The sequence below is a fragment of the Clupea harengus genome, chromosome 2 (assembly GCF_900700415.2).
Source record: "Clupea harengus chromosome 2, Ch_v2.0.2, whole genome shotgun sequence".
Taxonomy (NCBI): Eukaryota; Metazoa; Chordata; class Actinopteri; order Clupeiformes; family Clupeidae; genus Clupea; species Clupea harengus.
Window position 1 is genome coordinate 2,601,990 of NC_045153.1, and position 9,824 is coordinate 2,611,813.

General features: G+C 43.3%; 1 long non-coding RNA gene across 1 annotated transcript; it reads right to left on the reverse strand.

Annotated features, from left to right (window-relative positions):
- Positions 1-31: 31 nt before the first annotated feature.
- Positions 32-3,203, reverse strand: LOC122133390. Its single transcript, XR_006152727.1, has 3 exons — positions 3,045-3,203; positions 2,583-2,616; positions 32-63 (listed from the first exon to the last, which is right to left on the reverse strand). It is a non-coding gene; the product is annotated as an uncharacterized LOC122133390 (long non-coding RNA).
- Positions 3,204-9,824: the final 6,621 nt, after the last annotated feature.

The following is a 9,824-nucleotide window of genomic DNA, read 5'->3' on the forward strand; positions in this document are numbered from 1 at the left end:
GCAGAGTGACATCATCACCAAAAGAAGCCTCCACAAGAGGATCAGGGGTGACCAGTTTAAAATCTGTAGGGGAACAGGGAGTTGGGTTACTTTCACACACACATACACACACACTAAAATTACTCTCTCACATACATATTCAACTTACACATATATAGTTACTTTATCTGTAACACACCACACACACACACACACACACACAAACACACATTTAAATGACACCTACATAGTTACTCTCTCTGTATCACAAACACACACACACACACACACACACACACACACACACAATTAAATTACACTTACTTTTCTCACACACAAACATTGTTCAATTACACCACATACTCTTTCTGAGTACACCTCCAAACTGAAGGATATTAGTGTTGTTCATAAACTTTCAACTCATGTGAATCCCCCAGAAGAATGTATCACATTCATATTCAGTAAACTGGCGCCACGTTCATTAACGTTCAAATGGTCAGCCAGCCCTTCCTGTCTGCAGACTTTCACACCTTTCATACCTAGTTAGACCCCATACTGTTCCCCTTCCTAATATGAACCTTGAACCAGACCCTCAGACACACCCAGTATGTTAAGTTGTGTATTCTACCTTCCTATAACTGATGGTGACTTGTGTGCTATTTTAGCATAACGTGCCATTTCTGTCTTTTCTTTGGTCCCTTTCCATGATCTTGTGGCCTTTTGTTTTTCTATTATTCTGTGTAGTTACATGTTGTAGCCTGTAGAGGGCAGTATAAGACCATGAATGAGGCAGATGATCGTCAGTTAGGACGAGAGCGAAAGTGAAACTTAAGAGAGTTGCAGAGAGAGAACAAAATAAACCAGACGTGATTCTGTTGATGTGAGCTTTAATTCTGTAAAGAGTTCAAATAAATGAAGAAAACTTTCCCAGTGTTGAGAGCATTGCTTTCTTCAAGTGTGCAACACTATACAGCAGAAGGCACTTACATTTCACCTACTGTACATACTCTCTCTCTCTCTCTCTCTCTCTCACACACACACACACACACACACATATACATGCATAACACAAACACACTCTCTCTCTTTCTCACTCTCTCACACACACACTTAAATTACACCTATATACTCACTCTCTTTTTCTCTCACACACTCAAACACACATACACACACACACACACACACACACACACACACACCTAAATTACACCTACATTATTACACAGCTCTTCTTAATGCTGTAGAATGCTCCATTCACTTGAATGGGGCTTCTCAACGTTCTGTGGTCAACTTTTTTTCCATATTTGACCGTTGCTATGCATAATTGACCGCTGTCAAGGGAAGTGGCCTTTTTGCCTCGGATTCACGTCTTTCGTAGCACTCCGCAAGTAGTCCGGTAATTTATCAACCTCAGCGTATTCCGTTGCTTAGCGACGTCAGCTGATCTGAAGCCTACCGGAAAAAAACGTAGCCTACATACCAGGCAGCTATGGATGAGTTTCCGATTCACTTTATTATTTTTGGGAAATTTTGAGACTTGGTTAAAGGCTGAGTTGTTGCTGCTCCATCCCTGACAGACAGGGAAAAGTGGAGCAGAGTCATGTCCTCTCATCCCGGCAGCAGCAGATCTGGTGAGTTATAGCTACACAGCCTAACATAAACGATTTGAAATGTCAAACATGTTCTGGCTAACATGCTATCGTTTTTCTGTGTGTCCATGGCAGCTCCCCCCCAAGAAATCCGGAATGAAGACAGGAATATCTCTTTCAATATTCCGAAAGAAGCCCCATTCTCCTTATCTCATTTTACAATTAATGGCAATGTACAGTTCAACATGAACAAATTAAATCTTAGGGTGACACCAGCTCAATGGAGTCTCAGCTGACAGTTGAGCAGCTGTGTTCTAAAGAATGTTCAACGTCTTTGAAGTTCAACGTCTTTGGCGAACTATTTCTCTGCTTTTTAACACCACGAATGGTAACAAATAAATTGTAATTAAAATAATATTATAAAAAGACACACTGTGTTAAGTTATTTTTTCGTTTTGGCAAGTAGCCGTGTAATAAGCGGGATAATGTATAGAACGCCGGTCATTATCGGGAAAATAAGCCCCTTCAGGGCGAAGCAACACACCTCCGCTTCGCGTCGGGGTGCTGTTCGCCCTATCGGGGCTTATTTTCCTGATAATGACCGGCGTTCTATACATTATCCCTTACTTATTACACGGCTCTTCTTAATGCTGTAGAATGCTCCATTCACTTGAATGGGGCTTCCCAACGTTCTGTGGTCAACTATTTTTCCATATTTGACCGTTGCTATGCATAATTGACCGCTGTCAAGGGAAGTGGCCTTTTTGCCTCGGATTCACGTCTTTCGTAGCACTCCGCAAGTAGTCCGATAATAGGAGGATGCCCCAGAGCTCAATAGGGAGTCTCATAACTAAGGGTCTGATGACTTTTCACTCATTTATTTCTTTCAAATTAACAAAACTCCAACAAACTGTTTTTCTTTGTAATTGTGGAGTATTGTGTGTGGATTGGTGAGAGAGAGACACACACACACAGACACACACACACAAACACACACCATAAGATATCTCTCACCTTTATCCATGTACCCAGCTGCCATTTTGCCTTCCTGAAACAGAGACAGATCATTGTATCATGTTCTCCAACATCATCCTCAGTCTCCAGTGGGAGTCGTCCAGTAGACTTGCTTCTTTCTATTCCTGTCCTTCTATGGCATTAAGGACAGATTCTAAGACAAACTCCAGCTCTATAAGATACACTGCAGTAACATGTACCTCCCTTAGCTATGAAGCTAATCATTAACCCATCATCCTCATCATTACTGCCCCCCCCCCTTCAAGAGTATAGGAAGGCCCATGTTGTATGAATGCCCATGTTGTACACTCACCCATATGTACACATCATGTGCTGTTTAAGACTGGAGTGATCTGATGTATTTCTACTGCCTTTATACAGTGATATACCTTGGCTGGATTGAGATTGTGCATAAACTATTATTACATAAATCATTTCTGCTCATCACAAAGTAGGTCTTACCTCAGTCTAGTGTTTCAGCTATGGGAGTGAAGTTGTCGTTTCTCTGCTTCTAAGAATCTTAACACACCAAACACACACAGGCTGTTTCTCCTGCAGACTGGACACTCCTGCTGTAGACAAGCTTTACACACACTGTGACTACATGACAGGAGAAAAGGATCCCTGTTTCAGCGTGAACTGGATAACTCCTCTTCAGAGACCTACGGAGGCCATTTTCTCTCCCAGTAACAGTCCCTCGTCTGAAATGGCTGATCGACCGACTTCACTTCCTCTCTCAGTAGTGTTGAGTCTCTCTGCTTCTCTCCCAGTCCTGTGCAGCTCCAGTAGTCATGGGTTTATCTGATACACTTCAGACACCATTTACATCTATTTACATCCATTTACATCATCTTTGGAGAAAAGTCGTCTCGGAGGAGAAGGAACACACAACTACTCAGCCTTGATCGAGTATTAATGGAAGAGCACACGCACTGGCAGGATAAAGTGGGTGTGTCGAGAGGAAAACAACATAAACCTGTTCCTCTTATCAGACAGCGGAGAAGCGGAAAGGAATGTTTGTGTGTGTGTATCACGCCCTGTGTAGGGCAAAAGGTGACACAAAGCTCTCTGTATTTTAAAGTATTTATGATAAAATTGAAATATAAAAAAGAAAGAATTAAGTAAAAACTAAAGCTATGAAGTCCACACACAGTGAACGGGTTGATCAAAAACAGAACATTATTTCTAGAAAGCCCCAATGTCTCAGACTCTCATCTCAGACTCTCACTCTGAATGTGGCAAGTGGATGAAAAATTAGGACATCCGCCCCCCTGTCTGTCTCACACACTCAAGAACACCCTGAAACATAACAGGGAAAAGAACAAAACACAGCAGAGAAAAGGTAAAACACACACAGGGACAAAACACACAGTGTATGAGCGTATATATGTAGAGGTGGTGTGTAGAGGTGGTGTGTAGAGGTGGTGTAGGGTGGTGTGTAGAGGTGGTGTAGGGTGTGTAGAGGTGGTGTAGGGTGGTGTGTAGGGGTGGTGTAGGGGGGTGAAGAGGTAGTGTAGGGTGGTGTGTAGAGGTGGTGTAGGGGGGGGTGAAGAGGTGGGGTGTAGAGGTGGGTCAAGAGGGAGAGAGACATATCTCAGGAAGGCCATTGAGGATGATGGGATTTCACCAATGATTTTACTAAGCAAAAATATAAATGCAACATGGAAAAATCTCAAAGGAGTTACATTTCCTAAAGGAAATCAGTGAGTGTGTGTCGGTCAACTAGAGATGCTGCATGACTATGGATACAGACTGTGGCTCAACTAGAGATGCTGCATGACTATGGTTACAGACTGTGGCTCAACTAGAGATGGGGCATTACTATGGTTACAGACTGTGGTTCAACTAGAGGTGCTGCATGACTATGGTTACAGACTGTGGCTCAACTAGAGATGGGGCATTACTATGGTTACAGACTGTGGCTCAACTAGAGATGCTGCATTACTATGGTTACAGACTGTGGCTCAACTAGAGATGGGGCATTACTATGGTTACAGACTGTGGCTCAAAGTTGTTTATTCTCTTTCTGTGGTGTTTCTGTGCAGGATTGTATTGCCTGGTTACAGACTGGGGCTCAACTAGAGATGCTGCATTACTATGGTTACAGACTGTGGCTCAACTAGAGATGCTGCATGACTATGGATACAGACTGTGGCTCAACTAGAGACGGGGCGTGATTATGGATACAGACTGTGGCTCAACTAGAGATGCTGCATTACTATGGTTACAGACTGTGGCTCAAAGTTGTTTATTCTCTTTCTGTGGTGTTTCTGTGCAGGATTGTATTGCCACTTGAAGTATCTGACTGAACCTGTTCTCTAATCATGCCAGTATCTACCACTGAGGACACCGAGGTCATGTCCTGATAATAGGTGATGATATCTGTGCCTTAACAGAGTGTTCCGTAAGCGGGATTCTAAACGTAGTTTTAGAGACAAACACACACAACCAACAGTATGGAGTGTGTTTTTAGACACACACACACACACACACACACACAAACACACACACACACACACACACAACCAACAGTATGGAGTGTGTTTTTAGACACACACACACACACACACACACACACACAACCAACAGTATGGAGTGTGTTTTTAGACACGCACACACACACAACCAACAGTATGGAGTGTGTTTTTAGACACACACACACACACAACCAACAGTATGGAGTGTGTTTTTAGACACACACACACACACACACAACCAACAGTATGGAGTGTGTTTTTACACACACACACACACACAACCAACAGTATGGAGTGTGTTTTTAGACACAATCTAATGCTCTGCCTCAAAACGAGAGCACAGTAATGTATTTTATTTGGCAACGAATAACCAGCCAAACTTGTTCACACACGCACCCCTGGGTTCTCACAGTTCACAATAACTCCAAAATCTCACAACCTATTGTCCCAAAATTAGATAAGAGTCTGACGCCATGTTTCTGCCTGATGTGTTTGGTGTCTTTATTCACACAGAGAAAAATGAGTGACAGACAGGAAGAAACTAAAATCATGTCTGGAGAAGTGCCAGGAGTGGAGGCAAAGAGAAAGACAGAAGGTGAGTAAGAAAAGGAGTTAAGTGCAGGTAGGTCTATTGCCAAGAAGGAGCTGCTAATCTACGTCTAAGAAAAAATAGGGGATTCAGTGGATTGGCTTTTTCATAAACATGGCCCAGCATTGACTATTATCAAATAACACCAACTCATGCATTAGTTATTTAGACTTTTGTTTTAATTTAAGAAATTCAATAGGGGAGAGAAAGAAACAGGCAGTTTATCCTGAAGAGAGTCAGAAGGAGATGAGAGGGAGAGAACAGGGGCGGGGAGGGAACAGGGGCGGGGAGGGGCCTCCCTGCTTGCGGCCTTGTCTCTCATATATGCATACACTGTGCCCTGGCACTGGGCCTGCAGACATTTGACGCACACCACTGCAGAGTGCCTCGGTGAACCTGAATCTGCTGGCACTGACCATAGTCACATCAGTTAGGAGTGAGGTGGTGAACCTGAATCTGCTGGCACTGACCATAGACGCATCAGTTAGGAGTGTTGTGGTGAACCTGAATCTGCTGGCACTGACCATAGACACATCAGTTAGGAGTGAGGTGGTGAACCTGAATCTGCTGACACTGACCATAGACACATCAGTTAGGAGTGAGGTGGTGAACCTGAATCTGCTGGCACTGACCATAGACGCACCAGTTAGGAGTGAGGTGGTGAACCTGAATCTGCTGGCACTGACCATAGACACATCAGTTAGGAGTGAGGTGGTGAACCTGAATCTGCTGGCACTGACCATAGACACACCAGTTAGGAGTGAGGTGGTGAACCTGAATCTGCTGGCACTGACCATAGACGCACCAGTTAGGAGTGGGGTGGTGTGTGAATGTGGGGAAGAGAAAAGGGCAGCTGCCACCTCAAGCAACAAAAGGGTTCGGATGACAGACATGTGGACTCTTATGAATCAATAAATCCTGGCTTGGTTTTAATGAGCTTCAAATCTCAAATGAAACTCTAATTGTAGTTAATTAGCTGAACCTTGTGTGGGCAGAAATGTTCTTTCCTCTCAAAACCATGATGATATTGTATGCCAAACTATGCTATGCTATGTTATGCTATGCTATGGTATGCTAAGCTATGGTATGCTATGATATGGTGTGCTAAGCTATGGTATGCTACGCTACGGTATGGTATGCCGTATGTAACAGGGTTTATTGTTAAAGCAGATAACTATGACTCCATTGTTATTTTACAGCTTTGAAGATTGAGTGATATTGTATTGTATGCTAAACTATGATATGCTAAGCTATGGTAAGCTGTGATATGGTATGGTATGCTAACCTTTGATATGCTATGCTAGGGTATGCTACGCTATGGTATGCTAAGCTATGATATTCTGTGCTATGGTATGATGTGCTATGGTTTGCTACACTATGGTATGCTACGATATGTTATGCTGTGCTATGATATGCTGTGCTATGATATGCTGTGCTATGATTGGCTGTGCTATGATAAATGCTACATAGAATCTTGTCTCTGTGTTTTTTGGTTTGTGGTGTTTTGTCGCACTAAACCTGTTCTGATGTCTACTGGTAAACTGAAGCATATTTCTCTGAAGAGTGTTTCATCTTATATAATTGCACGATATATCTGGTCAGTTTCTATCATCTATCTTTTATTTTGACTGGTGGTGAGTGTCTCTGGAGATTAGAAAACTTACACCATTTATTTTGGATGTGTCCTACTGTGAGAAGGTGAAATCCCCCCATCTCCCTGTGGCACCATAATGGAGTTTAACTCATGTTGCCCTGCACGAGACTTGGACTCCCCCACGTCAATGGTTGGGTCCAAATTGATTGATTGGACCAATGTAGCCCAGGTGGCAGCCCTATTTAAAAGGTGCCTCTTTCCTTGTTTGAGAGAGGCGTGAGAAGGAGGCGTGAGAAGGATGCGTGAAAAGAAGGCGTGAAAAGAAGGCGTGAAAAGATCCGTGACAAGTGTTTGTGATTTTTGTGTTTTGGTTATCTTGTGTGGATCAATACCGGAGAGTCCCCGTGTGAAATAAATATATATATCCAGTATATATAAGAAGCCACCATCTCCTGCAACGTGTTCATTCCCGACTTCACCACCGACTCCAGTCGCCCACATCCCAAAGCGTGGGGTGGCCGCCTCAGTCCCTCACACTGATGTAGTCCATGATGAGAGGCCGCCTCGGTTCCTCACACTCACACTGATGTAGTCCATGATGAGAGTCTGCCTCGGTCCCTCACACTGATGTAGTCCATGATGAGAGTCCGCCTCGGCCCCTCACACTCACACTGATGTAGTCCATGATGAGAGTCCGCCTCGGTCCCTCACACTCACACTGATGTAGTCCATGATGAGAGTCCGCCTCGGCCCCTCACACTCACACTGATGTAGTCCATGATGAGAGTCCGCCTCGGTCCCTCACACTCACACTGATGTAGTCCATGATGAGAGGCCGCCTCGGTTCCTCACACTCACACTGATGTAGTCCATGATGAGAGGCCGCCTCGGTTCCTCACACTCACACTGATGTAGTCCATGATGAGAGGCCGCCTCTGTCCCTTACACTCACACTGATGTAGTCCATGATGAGAGGCCGCCTCTGTCCCTTACACTCACACTGATGTAGTCCATGATGAGAGTCCGCCTCGGCCCCTCACACTCACACTGATGTAGTCCATGATGAGAGTCCGCCTCGGCCCCTCACACTCACACTGATGTAGTCCATGATGAGAGGCCGCCTCGGTTCCTCACACTCACACTGATGTAGTCCATGATGAGAGGCCGCCTCTGTCCCTTACACTCACACTGATGTAGTCCATGATGAGTCAAATGAGCTGACATGTTTTAGAGCAGGTGTGCATCCCTTTATTTTCTTCTAGAAGGCAAAAGAAAAAATAAACTCCTGGGGAAAGTGGCCAAAAATCAATGAAAATACATAATGCATGGAAACTGAAGAAAAAACTAGCTGAAAATAGAGTTCATAAAATACGAGACCCTAGAACAAAGGAGGTCAAAAACAAACTAAGTGAGTTTCATGAAGCATTTGAAGCATTTTATAAAAAAAAGTCCCATAGCCCAGATTGATACTTTCTTGAACACCTTGGAATTACCCACTCTCAATGAAGAGCAAAACCAAAAGCTAATTGCTGAGATAACAGAAAACGAACTGCAAGCGGCAATTAGCAGACTTAACCCTTCAGGGACAGAGGCCTGTTTGACTTTTTTAGGAAGTCTCACATGCCTTGATGTTTTTGTATTTTTCCTAAACTAAAAGTATTAATGCACAAGTGGAATATATGACTATGTTCTAGAAGACATCAGCAATAATAACATGAGAGTAAAAGGAATGTAGTAAAATCAAATTTTATGAAAATCAAATGTAAACACATCCTTACAAAAACATTCATTTTGAGGTGCTCAGAATTTGTACAAAAAAAAACATTTTAAACTTTTCGGCAGAGACTTTTGAACTCTGAACCTTTTAAACATAGGTGTTAACTATACATATGTGAGTTTTGCATTCAGAAAGTGTGTGTGGTTTCACTACTACTTATTTATAATAGCAGAGTGACCTGTGCCTCTCCAAAACTTGTGTCCCTACAAATTCATATTGATGAGTTAGGTGTAAACAAGCCTGGGACACCTCAGACAAAGACAATGGCCATTACGTAATGGCCCTGGAATGTCTTTGTGGCCCACTACCCCCACAGGTTTTCTCGCCACACCACGGCCCAATAGAGATCACTGAATCACCATACCCTTATCATATGAATAGCTCTCATTTGCTAATGGGTGGGTCCTTAGTAGCAGAAACCTCACTCAGAGACTGAAATGTGCATGCTTTTCGTTCGATTCTCCTGACAAAGTGCTTATTTATTTTTTAGTTTCGACTGTATATATGGTAAAAGTAAAGGGTGCAAGGTTCATGTGGGTTTTCTTTACATGTCTCTAGGACAAAAACTCACTGAGTTTTGGCAACAAGAAAAAAATGTCCCTGAAGCGGTCAGTAGGTAAATCCCCAGGTTCTGATGGCTATACAGCTGAGTGGTACAAGGAGTTTAAAAATGACTTGATTACTATCATACTTCCTACACTAAAATGGGTCCTGGAAAAGGCACAAACACCTCCTAGTTGGAAGGAGGCCATTATTTCTGCCATTCCAAAGGAAGGCAAGGATAAAACGGAGTGTGCGTCATTCA